The 13,656-nt window shown below is 41.4% G+C and overlaps 1 protein-coding gene across 3 annotated transcripts in view; it reads right to left on the reverse strand.

Moving 5' to 3' along the window:
• LOC117825914 (galactosylgalactosylxylosylprotein 3-beta-glucuronosyltransferase 1) overlaps window positions 1–13,656 on the reverse strand; it is a 76,425-nt gene that overhangs the window by 33,972 nt on the left and 28,797 nt on the right. For all 3 annotated transcript variants that reach the window (XM_034701899.1, XM_034701901.1, XM_034701900.1), the window contains exon 2: window positions 2,325–2,556. The gene's annotated coding sequence lies outside the window, so the exon portion shown is untranslated. The remainder of the gene's footprint in view (window positions 1–2,324; window positions 2,557–13,656) is intronic.

The raw sequence follows: 13,656 nt of genomic DNA on the forward strand, positions 1-13,656 counted from the left end.
ACCTCGTCCTGCTGCTGGTTAACGAGACTACCACACAGACTCTTAACGGGACAGGTGTGTGTGTGTGTGTGTGTGTGTGTGTGTGTGTGTGTGTGTGTGTGTGTGTGTGTGTGTGTGTGTGTGTGTGCGTGTGTGTGTGTTGCGGGGGGTGATTATTCGAATAATCGTCAAATAGATGCCAATGATTATAGAACAGTATTTTGGCTTGAAATGCCCATCCCTAGTTCTTAATTTACACAGAAACACCAGCTGAGCAGAGAGAAAGACAGAGAGGTGGATGCAGTGGAGAGGGAGATCGCACAAGAGGAAATATTTCCCATCACCTGATGTTATTTATTAACTAAAAGCTGCAGCCAATGTAATTTATGATCACTTTTTTCAACAAAAGTTCAGCAGAGACTTGAATAAAGAGCTTTGCATTTGATTTCATTTACCAAATAACTGTCCTGCACACAACTTCAGAAAAGCTGTGTGAAAACAAGGTGATTCTGTCCACAGAAAAAAAAAAGAAAAGCTGATTAGGCTTTTGCTTTGACACCTCTCATACTATGTTTTGCATGCTTGAAACATAGAGGCTGATACAAAGCCAGTACTGCCCTCAACTTATCATTTTTGTCCTCATGTGGCTCAAGGAAAAAATGGACCAGCCTTCTATTCTATAAATTTTCATGTTGTCGTTCATGTTAACAGATCAGACAGTTCAGACCACCATCGTGTGAAGCACTCCTCTGTGCCTTACATACATCTTGTTCATACATCTTGTATGTTAGACACAGAGGAGCACTTCTCCCTGTGGTGGTCTGAACTGTCTGATCTGTTAGCATGTATGGCAAAATGAGAATTAAGCTGTTCCATAGCTGTAACACAGCCAACACGCATCCTGTCTGAAGTTACTGTGAACTACTTGAATATCAAAATATCATAAGGATTCATCCTCTGAGGATCATCGATACAGTAACTGCGCTTATCTTCATTGTTATACAGTCTCTTGTTCCTCAAAGGCACTCCACAAGCCAAAAATGTACACGTTATGGTGGCAGCAGATGAAAAAAACACTCTGCTGTGACCATGAATGTTTGAAATAAAAACCCTGTTGGAATGAATTAAAAATGATGACTGTTTGTCAAAGGTAACTATATCTACATCTCTTAGCCTTTAAACAAAAGTAGAGTTGTCATTTTTTGTTATGCTGTTCATCATTGTTTGAGAGCAGAAGAGGACTGTTTATTTCTTTTCAGATTGAAGCTCATTCTTTGAATATTTAGCATATAAGTTTAGTATTTGTTGTGATGTGATTTCACTGTCTGCTGATGCTTTTATTGTGGAGCACTGTTTTTCCTCTGTGCTAACCTGTCTTATTTCTTATTTTGTTGGTGTGCACTGGGCAAAAGGCAATATAAGAGTATAAGGTTTGGATTCTTTCCCTTGGCTTGCCAGTAATAAATCACGATATTTTCTTTCCTAGTGAGAAGAAAACACAGCCTAAGAGCAATCTTACACCAAACCTGTCTCACTTTTCCCCTTGCCCCCCTCCTCACTATCTCATCATTTGCTGCCTCCACACCTTTAGATTATTTCCCTGGTTTTGTCATCAGCAGCACCCGCTCTTGATCCCTCACACCTTCCCTTCTGTGCCTTCTTCACCCAACCATCCCTTCCCTGCTCCTATGTGCTATGCCTACATATATAACAGCCACTAATAATCTCAGAGGCCAGGAGGATCATAGACAGCAGAGGTAAGTGAATCTGTCAGATCATTTTGCCCCTGTCCTGCACCTAATTCCACAACTGGATTTCCTGGTGAAAATGGAACATCTATTCGATAGGAAGCGAGACAGGAAGCAGGAAGACAGCCACGAGAGAGTGAGACAGATGAAGAATATAGTTAGTATAGAAAACTGTCACCAGCATCTTTCTTATTTCTTCAAACATGTCCTTTGATTCAACAAAGAGTCTTAAAGAAAGCAGCTTTGTGGAAGACATAATTAAATTCACAAGGCAGTTGTATGTTTGTTTTATATGGAGTGTGAGTGACAGTGAAAAAAAGAACAGAGCAAGACTGTCAAGGTCAGTTGGGCTGTCAGACAGTTTACACAGAGATAAAAAAACATCCTTATATATTTCAAAAACATATCTGAATAGAGACACGCTGCTCCTAACGAGGAAATCAATATATTGCTTTCTTGGATGAAATACTGTCTCTGAGTAAATTCAGTATTTACCAACTAGAAAAAAAATCAAATACTCAGACAAGGGGAGCATACTGTGGGTCAGTTGAATGGAACTACATCCCTCCACAACAATGACAACAATGAAATACTCACAACAGACTTCTGCCTATGTGCTGCAAGCACAAGTCCCTCCTCCTGTGTATTCCTCTCCTCCCTGCGTCAGTGTCGTTGGAGACTGCCACTGCTCTTCTTCTAAAGCCTTCCTCGATTGGTGTCGTCTGGAGAGAAGAGATGTGTGCAGGTGACGGTGGTCAGATAAGATGGAAGCCGTGTCACCAGGTATATCCAAACTCTCCTGATAGTTTCCTTTCCTCAGGGCTGGCCCCTGGAGAAACGAGAGCACGAGAGACATGAGTAAGAATGGGCCTCCTCTTCCTCACACAATGAGAGGCATTGAAGAAAGGGAATGAGCAGGATAGCAGCTGGGAGGAGACGCTGTCATTCTATAAGAGCCATTGGGTCATTCTCAGTGCCTTATACGAGAGAATTTGTGTTTGCATCTGCACAACTGTCGGGAGAGATAATCATTATGTGGGTCTACTTCTCTGAGGGCTCTGACGAGATGCTGTTACGTGCTGCTTCACAGACAGGGAACGGATGAGAGTTTGGTTTTGTCATTCACGGGTGTACCTTGAATCCTCGTAGCTGACTTCAGTTGGATATTTATTTGTGAGTTTCACATTCCTGACAGCAGTATAATATGGGCTGCCTAAGAAATTAAACAAATATGTATACCTAATTTAATATTTTCTGTAATTCATTATTTCATAATTTCTCAGTCTCTCTGGGGAACATTGCCAGAACAGCACAGCAAATGTCAATAAATATTAAATAATGCAAAAGCACACATCTTAACAGTAATTTGACAGCATATGCAGCCCATCAGCTATTAATAACTATCTTTCTCTTTTGTTTTCTCTCCTGGGAACACAATTTCAAAAATATCCATTTGTAAGAATGACACATACACACCAGCTGCACTTCTCACTCACTACACCACAATTCCTCTGCACGACTCCCCCAGCTACCGCTCTCCATTATTGATGAAACTTCCTCTGTCAGCCTCATCTGCCACAGTGTTGGTTTTTGCTCGCCCGTGGGCAGCCGCTGTGGTTATAGAGGGGGGACCAGCTGATGCCACGTGAAAAAAAAAAGGGACAAGGGTCGGGCACATTAACAGCTTATTGACAACGTGCAAAGCAGAGGGCACGCAGTGTCGCAGATTTGTTATTGGCCTAAGCTAAATTCAATAGGCTTGTCATAAGGGAAGAAAGTAATTATCTCAAAACCATGGGGAATGCCCCTTCTGTAGATCTATCTGACTCACAGATACTTGACTTGAGCCCCAGGATTTAAAACATGCTCTGTGGTGCCAAATTACATCAACAAAGGAGCTGGGAACACGGACACAGACCTAAGAGGGAGAGGGGGTGGAAGCTGCAGGGTCATCTCTCTACTCATATATTCTCATGCAAGTACTGTCCCTGGGATTTTTTTGATAAGTCATTGTATAACATGCATTTTGCTGCAGGTTTTTTCTGTGGTAAAATCCTGCAGGACTACAAACTTTTCTTTTTGCATATTTTGAAAAGAGAAACTGTCAGAGTAAATGGTAAATGGACTTTTACAGCCCTTCTCTAGTTTTTCTGACCACTCAAAGCACTCTTACACTACTCGTCACATTCACCCATTCACACACTGATGACAGAGGCTGCTATAGTGAGGGACCATCAGCATTGACTAATCTCATTCATACTCATTCACACACTGCTGACCATGTCATCAGGAGCAATTGGGGTTCAGTGTCTTGCTTAGTAATGAGTGTCACTGGCACTTGATGATGCAATCCTAGATTGAACCTGTATTAAATAAACTTAAAAATCCGAACACTATATTGTCTACATGTAAAAGTAATATATATTATTATAGTGCTAAACTGTTTTGCATTGAGCTGCATGATACATGCATATATTTTGTATTTAAGAAGTGTTAAATAACATCCATGTTAAAGGATGAGCAAAATTCAAATGACAACAAATTCTAAGAGTTACATAAATATATATACCCTATATACAGTTCGAGTTTAACATACTAAACAAGTACAGCTCATTTAAAATGAAGTTTTGTTTGATTCAAAAACAATATGTGTTTTTTCCAATAACTTTATGCATATTGAATTTAGGCTTCTGTAAAACTGCGAGCAATTAAGCAATTTTGGAAAACAGTATTTGAAACGAGTAGGTGTCTTTTCAGTGCAAATGTACTTTACCCTAGTGTTACTTTCGTTTCTAAGACAGTATCTAACTCTTATGGGTGTATTCGTGCAAATGTCCCAGTTGTGGGGCAAATGTTCTGGGGCTCCAACAGCATCACACACAGCCCCAACCGCCCATACACATCCACCTCCTTCATCACACTAGTTGTATTCTGCTCTGACATGATGGAGATTGAAAGGCCTGTTCAACCTGCACCTCCTGCATGGGAGGGACAATATACATTGTAACACCAACGCTTCCTCTTGTTGTGTTCCACTGACAGCTGATTAGTATTGGTGTGTCTCCCATACAAGCTCAAGGCCTAAGTGCTATACATGAAGTACCATCGTGACAGCCCAACAACAAAACAGTGTCAAAAGAAAAAAAATTAAATATGAATAAAATCAACATAAAATAAAGTAGATGCTATGTATTCAAAGGTTTGACAGGATAGGCTAAAATATGACTATACTTCAGTCAGATAAACTCCTAAAGGGTACTTTTTAAATATTTTAAAGGCAACCGGGAAGCCCAGCAGGTCACTGCAGTGCTGGGAATGCTTATGGAAATAGCTCAAACAGCCATAAATGTCATCTCAGACTGTAGAGCTGCCAAAAGAGGCTGAGCATCTCAAGCTGTGCCTCTGCTCATCAGGGGTTAAAAGCTCAGAGATAACCCGGCTCTGACCCAAAATGTGCCTTTTGTGCATTGCGTAGCTATGGTTACTGCACTGAATAGTAATTGCCTGCTAATAGCAGTTGTGATACAGCATGAGCAAGGGATAGTGAAAGTGCAAGATGGACAGATGGTGTGACAGTCTTTTAAATGTGTCACGGAATTGATACATTTGTTAATATACTTATATCGAATTCACACCTGCCTATCTGCCAATGTAAGGGACGCAGTCTGAATGGGACTCATTTACATATAAACAATGATATTCATGAGAACTGTGACTGACAGGCTCCATTGTTACACACATTCCTTATTCGGAAAAAGGTAATGAATGTTCAGCACAATAATCAAGAGCTACATTTTCTTTTTTCAGAAAGGAAAATAACTAACAAATTGATTGTATTAATTTGTAACAAGAGGGACATGGCATCTTGTGACAGCTCTGATACGAATCATATATAAAATGGGAAACCACGAGAAACATACTTTTTTACAGTTTGGTCAAGTCAAATCTCTGGATGCCAGACTGGGTTAAAGTAAATAAGAAAACCTTGCAGCTCTAGTAAATAGAGTGTCAGGAGAATTACCTTGCTGCACTTATTTGGCACAATATAGCCCACATAACTCTTCATGATGTGATGCAACATTGCAGATTAAGATAGTCCCTGACATTCATTCTTCTCTGGGTCATTTTGACATACATGTTCAGTCCAGTCTGACACTTTAATTAGTGCCTGTAAATGTCATGTTAGATACTCATCCAGCCACATTTCTTGTGTGATTAACATCTGCAACACACCCTGTCAAGCTTTCTCTCATTTTATTTTATCATTTTCTTGTCTTTGCCTGAGTGACAGGATAACTGAAAAGAAGCAGAAAACATGGGAAGACTGCGTGGGAATGAAAAGCACAAAAAGACTGATGCAGCAAGGTTTCTGTACATTGAGTGCCTCCTTTACTGTCTGAGCTAGAGCCGCAGAATATTTCCGAGTTTTAGTGAAATCACAACACAAGCTGAGGACTGGAGCATTTGTGTACCACAACAGGCGGCTTTGGTTTTTTAACAACAGTTCTGTCATGTTCCACTGTGTGACCAGACACCAAACACCAAGACAATCACAAGTGTAGCTGAGTGGAGGCAAGACAAGAACAACACACATATACACAATTTCACACTCTTTCAGACAGGCTCATGCTGTTAGGCAGGCTGTGTTGGCTCTAACATGGGCTGACCACTGATACAACATCAGTCTGCGCATCTGACAGTGAAGGATGAAGGACGAAACGTGGAGAGGGAGGACTGAATGGAGAGAGTAGAGAGAGAGAGATAGAGAGAGAGAGAGAGAGAGAGAGAGAGAGAGAGAGAGAGAGAGAGAGAGAGAGAGAGAGAGAGAGAGAGAAAGCAGACAGGGTGCTGTAGATATTGATTGACTCCAAGTGTGACAACAGATTAGAGATGAAGCTGCAATCATTTTCAGCCTCATGTGCATATACATGGATGCACCATAAGGAAGTGACACCTGCTGCAGAGGTCGTCTTGCAGCAAAAAATTCACCTTACTAAAAAAAACATAAGAGCATTACACCTCTTGCCTGATGCAGCTGTGATTCTGAGTTTGCTTTCTATAGGTCTATAGGTTCTGACTGCTGCAGAATTTCTAATAAGTCTTTTATTGTAACAGAATCCAGGAAAGCATTGAGAGCCCTGTGGGCACAATCCCGTCAAATTCTGCGTCCACGTAATGGAACCTCTGTGAGCCGTGTGCAGGACGGACATATAGAACACACACACTATTAAAGTATATGAAAAAATATAGAGTACATTAGGCTTTAAGGTTCGCTAGCTCGAGGCAAATAAATAACCACTGCACTCTCTGAACGGGGAAGAACATGCCTGTTTTCAGCAGAATTGGCTTTATAGCTGATTTTTATATGTATCTTTCCATCCTCCAAGGGTCATGCCTCTGCTACACTGCACTGCAGAAATTCCACAGATAAGCAGGAATCCTATCACTAATGATCTCCTCTCACATGTCACCTTTACCTCGTGTGATATTCTTTTTCAAGGTATGCTTTCAGGTGAACTGAACATTTCACTGCTGAGAAAGAAAAACCTATGACCTGTCCTCTGCTGGATCTTTGATACAGCAAGAGATAAGCCGGAGATAATTACAGTCCTGACAGCTTTTTATTTTTCCATCTGAAGACGTCTGTCATTTAAGTGAATTTTGCCAGGTTTGTAATGAAAGAGAATTCCTCTTGCCTTTGAATATGCCTCTATGATTAATTCAGGCATGTCAGTTGGTGAGTAAATGCCTCTTTATTCTTGTGTAAGTGGTCAATATTAATAATGCACAGTGGGTCTAAGTTCAGCATCCGTCTTGGCAAAGTTCTGCATAGGAGATTTCATCAGCTTGCATGCTTGTCACCACATTCCTTCTCTTTCTTTCTATGCCCCCCCTCTGTTCTCTGTTTTCCACTGCAAGCTGGTCACTCCATTCTTCCGCTTTCTCTTTCTGTCCCTGACTCTGAAAGGCGCCATATGGCTCTGACGCCCATTCGGATAGAAAGATGTGGCCCATCAGCAGTAATTGGAGGAGCTGCGGTGGTTGGGTTTCTCTAGGAGGCGGCGGCATGATCGATCCTGTGGATGCTGGAGGTGGGCAGGCAGGCTGACAGCGCTGCATCCCCCACAGCTCCTGATAGCTCAATGAAGGCCAAGCCGCAGAGCACAGGTTGTCTTTTTACAAGAACAATCATCACGCTCACAGGTCACTGTCCCACCCACATAACTTAGAACCATCCAGTTAATTCATAATTACCCATTTAGTGGATTATCAGCTGAGTAGAAGCAGGTTGAATTTAATGTTAGCCTTTCATTATGCTCCCATTAAAGAATAAAGGAAATGTCAGCAGCTTAATAGAGATGGCGTGATGTTATTATCTCCGCCGTGATTTATTTGAAAGATTTTACAGCAATAATCTCACAACGCCCTCATACATTCTGTGGAGTATACAATTTAATTCCGTGCTGTGTGCTCTGACATATTAAAATAGCACAAGATGTGGATGATTGATGCGGCAGAGACTTCACACAAGCAAGATAATTTGCATACTTGTGACAATTCACAGGCTGGTGTCAATACCGCGCTGCGTTTTCTCAGCTTCGGAGAGCAGCCTTTGTTTGTCCTCCTGTTTATGTTTTTTTCTCAAGACCAAAACAGTTCTGTGCTGAGCTCAGCCTGACCATCGGTTGCCATGGCGACACAAGGCAGCTGGGACTGATGGCTTGGAAGAGGAGCCTGGCACCGGTTCAATCAAAATAACTATTTATTTACCTCGCACTGTCGTCTTTACCACCACTGGATCTCATGTTACCAATTTATGAGGGCAGACCTGCTGTCTACTACAATTACACTAAAACACAAAGAAGCCGTTTACTGTGGGTTTACAAGACTCAGCCAAACTTCAATAACTCTGTTGCATAAGCGCGGAAATATAATCATTACACACAATCACAGGAGAAGTCAGAGACTGAGGCACCCTATAACAGAAATAATGTATATAACATCTAATGATTGAGTTATGACCTTAGCTCTTCCTTCTTGAGTCTTTCTATTCTGACTTCTTTTCTAATAATTTAGAATTGTCCTTGTTGGACAGAAACACAAACAAAATCTTGAAAAAAAAGAAGGAAAACATATCAAAAATGTCTTGAACACAGTCCAGTAGTCTAAAGATTCCAACAGAGTTGACATCAACAGCGCAAGGAGAGACAGTCCCACTAATAACACATAAATGCACCAAATATCAATGAAATGCTGAAGTGACTTCCAACGCTTTGACAATAGCAGACCTTGTTGCAGGGTTTCTGCTCTGTGGCCAATTACATCGTAGCAGCATCGATTCATGTGTCTCTGACAGCGCCAGAACCCTTCCATGTTGTGGCTAAGAGCCAGGGCTACTAAACCGGCTCAGCTATGGCCACACTGATAACAGACAGTGCTGAATATTACAAAGGAAGAAATATTAGAATATTAGCATGGCCTCAGCCAGGATCTAAGATAAATTGAGGTCAGAGGTGCATCCCTCTGTCTAACCATGTACTACACATTCAGAAAATCAAATAAAAGCTTTACATAATTAATTAGTTTAATTTAATCAAAATCGAGAGATAAATTGTCTAAATGTTGTTTCATAGTCTGTCCTACAACTTCTAGTCTGACTGACGGACTAACATTATATTTATCTGTTTCTCCTAAATTTAGAGTAAAGTGAAAATGAAAAAATATGAAGCACATTTTACCTGTTGTGTGTGATTACAACCTCAGAGAAAAATGCAGTGGAATAATCAGGTTTAAAGAGAATAAAAGGCTGTGGATTTAGCCTAATGGTTTGGTTACACCCATAAAGTGAGTGGCATGGGTTCGATTCCAGCCTGTGGCCTCTTTCCCATGTCATCCCCCACTCTCCTCTATAAATAAGGTGTAAAATCTCAAAAATACAACTTAAAAAATGTATAAAAGATAAAATAATTTAGCTTTTTCGCTTAACTTTGACTATGAAATATGTAGTGAATTTTTACTTCATCTATATTAGATATTAAATTATGTGTTTAGAGTTCAATGCAACTATCGCCCCCTTAGAGTTGAGCTGATGCTTTTAAAGAGCCCCCCTTAACCCTGCCTGTCGATCCCCCTCAGGGAGAATTCTGATGGAAGCGGAGGACAGGGGAAGGTTGTGGCATTACAGGCAATCCCCCTATAATATTACCTCTCTTTCCCCTGACCCCCCCCCCCCCCCCCCCCCCCCCCCCCCCACACACACACACACACACACACACACACACACACACACACACGCACACAACACCCACCCACACATCATTTCTGGAATACAGTGATCCCTGTGAAGAATTTCCTGCTCGAACCAGAGCTGCAGAGCTGTACAGGAATAACATCGTCAGCCTGAAGGTGCCGCTGGGTGAAACAGCCAGAATCTCAGTTGGTCTCTGGGGTATAAATAGATAAGCGCCTGGTTGTGACCTGTTTGAACTCACCACTGCTTCAAATAGGAGAAGAGCTCATCCCAGTTTTAGGACTTATTTTATATGTTTATTAAAATATACATTCAATGTAAAGACAATCAATCGTTCAATCATTAGCCTTAAATGATTTTGTGTAGACACTTTTGTCTGTGTACTTAATGGCCTCCATACAGTCCTTTACCCTTAGAGTGGTCAATAAGACGAGCTAGTGTTGATGCTTTGAGTACCATTACATTAATAGCACACTCAATCCAAAAGTGAAGTAACCACGACCTTTCACTGGATGCCTTTCAACTCTACAGCTGCCAGTCAACCTTCCCAGATAATCTGCAGCTTCTGCAAAGGTTCAGCTGATCCAAGAGAGAAGTCACAGGGGGGGATTTTTAAAGTTGCCTTTGAGACATGATTCAAGGCATTAAAACAGTAGCACGGTGAGGGTGGCAACAGGGGGCTCAAAACACCTCGAAGGGGAACTTTGCAGGTGATGACATGCTCTGGGCTGGCAGTTCAGTCGCCCTCCTGTGATGGATGATTATGAGCTGCTATGAACACAACTGTTAAGTCTCGATGCTGCTTGAAATATTTATCACTGTGTCTCACCTGGCTTGGCCCCTCACAGTATCACACACTTCTCTGTCATTGTTGCACACAACTTCTGCTGACCCATCTGCTCTCATGTGAAAAGCATAAGAATCATAGCTGTTTGACTGCGGGTCACCCACTGCCACAAACATCTCCACTGCACACATTGTTAATTCATTGCTCCCCATCACTCTCTTGACTTTAACAGTTGAGCTTACTCTTGAATTTCATGTTATGGAAGTACTGTACTCTCTTTTTTATTTCAAAGTGCCCCATGGATCAAATATGACAACAGTGAGTCTGCAGCTTTGGTAGCAGGCTTGTGAGGCTCTGCTTAAGCGGAGTGGTGTTTCGAGCACAATGCTGTTATCAGCATGCTAACATGCTGACAGTGAGAATTAGGGATGGTCCAATAAAGTTCCCAACCTGGTAATGTATTTCATTTTGATAATAAGATGTCATGATCATTGCTGGCTGAGGATTGCAATCGACTTCCATTTTTTTCAGCAGTATGCTCTTTGTGAACTAAAGAAAGGGAGGAGGAATAAATGACTTGGTACAATTTGGGGTGTCAGAGTTTGGCAAATCTGCATATTTTTTGTCAAGATAGATCTTTTCCATTTCAACCTGGGCAACTTGTGTGCACTACTTACATTTTTAATTGCTTGCATTGAAATAAACACACTGAGTAGGCTGTCTGCAAAGCAAAGCTTCAGAGCAGACTCTGAAAAATACAGTTTTAATCCAGAGTCTGGTTCTGTTTTGGTTGAAATTAAAAAATATATGAATTTTAATATACGGAAATGTTCCCAGACTTGGCTCAGAACATGACTAATGGTCACGCCAACATGCATATATTAATAATGTGTTGCAGCCTTACCATCTTATCATGCTAAAATCTGCAAAGTTGCTCTAAACAAAGAGAACATCTTGGGTTGATTGGACTGACACCACCATGGAGCAATGCCAATAACATTGGCTCAAAAACTTTCAGACAACTGTTCATAGAATTACTGACTTTTTTCAGTTTTTGATGTGTAGCCTAAACTCAGTTTATAAGCTATATGATTTCCTCTGCACATATCATATTACCTATATGTTCCACTCCACAATTGCTCACTGACAGTCTGAACACGACTCTGGTCACCAGTGCAGTCAAGCACACAATAAGAAAATCCCTCTTACATGCTCTAACAATTCAGCCCTATGCAAGCTGCAATTATACGTTGCTCCCTTAGGTACTCCCCTTGACACCCTAAAAAGGTAATATACCTTCTGCCTTGGAATACAATCACATGCTTCATACTCCTAGTCTGCATAATTACAGGGGCTGGGGAAAATTGAAGGGCTCCCCCACTCATAAAACAGGGAGCTTAAGTAATCTTAGTGAGAGGGGAGGTGTTAAGAGAAGCACCGGTGTCCATGTTGGATCAGTGCTACCACATAGCTTGGACAACCTGCCGTGTTTGGATAAAGACGTGGTTAACAGTTCCCTCACGGCACCGACTGACAGGCAGCTGTGAGCAGCATTATGACTCCTTCACCGTGTTTAAAAATAACAATGAGCCGTATGGTGTGCTCAGCTGCTATGACGAACAAGTACAGATAAATAGATATTTATTTATCATAGTCTATCTATCTATCTATCTATCTATCTATCTATCTATCTATCTATCTATCTATCTATCTATCTATCTATCTATCTATCTATCTATCTTTCTTTCTTTCTTTCTTTCTTTCTTTCTTTTTAGTTTGAAGACAGAAGTAGTACTTGTGACAGAACCTGCATGAGCTGAAAAAGTTTTTCTCGCAGGATGAATCCCGACTGACAGGTCCGATCAGAAGGGAGACAAATGACGAGGCATCCTCCCTCGTCGGCCGTCAGCAGGCCTGACAGAGCACTGTCTGGTTTACTCAGTGCTCTTTCTGCCACTACTTCACATTTGATCAGGGGATTTTGACCTCCAAATTCCTCTTACATGATGCTTCCTCCAGAGTCACAACAACACAGAGCCATTGCTGGTGACTGCAGAGGGTGTAATGACTAGAAGTTGCTGAGAACAGCTATGGCATCTCCTCTTGTTACAGTGAGCACAGTGCGTCGGGTAAAGAAGACTCTGCTATCCGTTGAATGAGGAGCAGAGAAAACATCATACTCTGCAGAAAAGAGGTGGAGGAATCTCTGCTGATAGATTCAAAGGCGCAGTACCAGTTTATTTATGTGCTTGCTGATTGGATAGAGCTGAAAAAGACTACAGCGTCTTTCACCCCAAACTTTTTAACTGCAGAGCCAAGCACTTTCTACGCTGCACTCGGGAACTATCTGCTCAAATCTTTGAAGAGAAATATACTTTACAAACCACCCATTGATTGTATTATTTTATAATGAGGCTTCTATACTCTCTGTAATCATTAAACAAATCTTGAAATGTGCCCTGTGGTGATAGTTGAAGGGTCTGATATTTGATTTGACACACTCCTGAGACTGCTAGTTAAGAGCTTTGCTCTCGGCGTGAACATAAAGGTTTTTGTTTGATGGAGGATCTCTGGATTGTGAGCCATTACAACCCAGCTCAAAGCATTCAAACCCAGGACATGGATTATCATTTGAGCCTGGAGATACTTTTCCCTAGCCAGTATCCGGAGAAGAATGACTCTGTATCTGTTTCTTTGTTCTTTCCACTTAATTGCTGCATAGCTGCAATATGTCAACTCAGTCCACAGAAGGAACCGCCTCTGCCTCACTTGCAGGATGGCTTCCCCATGATTAAGATGCTCTTCATTGTAATTGTAAGTATTTTGTGAGACAGTGGCTCTAATGAATGGAAGGATATGCCGACAAAGCAGATCACATTACAAACATTGGC

Source organism: Notolabrus celidotus, chromosome 14 (assembly GCF_009762535.1).
Source record: "Notolabrus celidotus isolate fNotCel1 chromosome 14, fNotCel1.pri, whole genome shotgun sequence".
NCBI classification, from domain to species: Eukaryota; Metazoa; Chordata; class Actinopteri; order Labriformes; family Labridae; genus Notolabrus; species Notolabrus celidotus.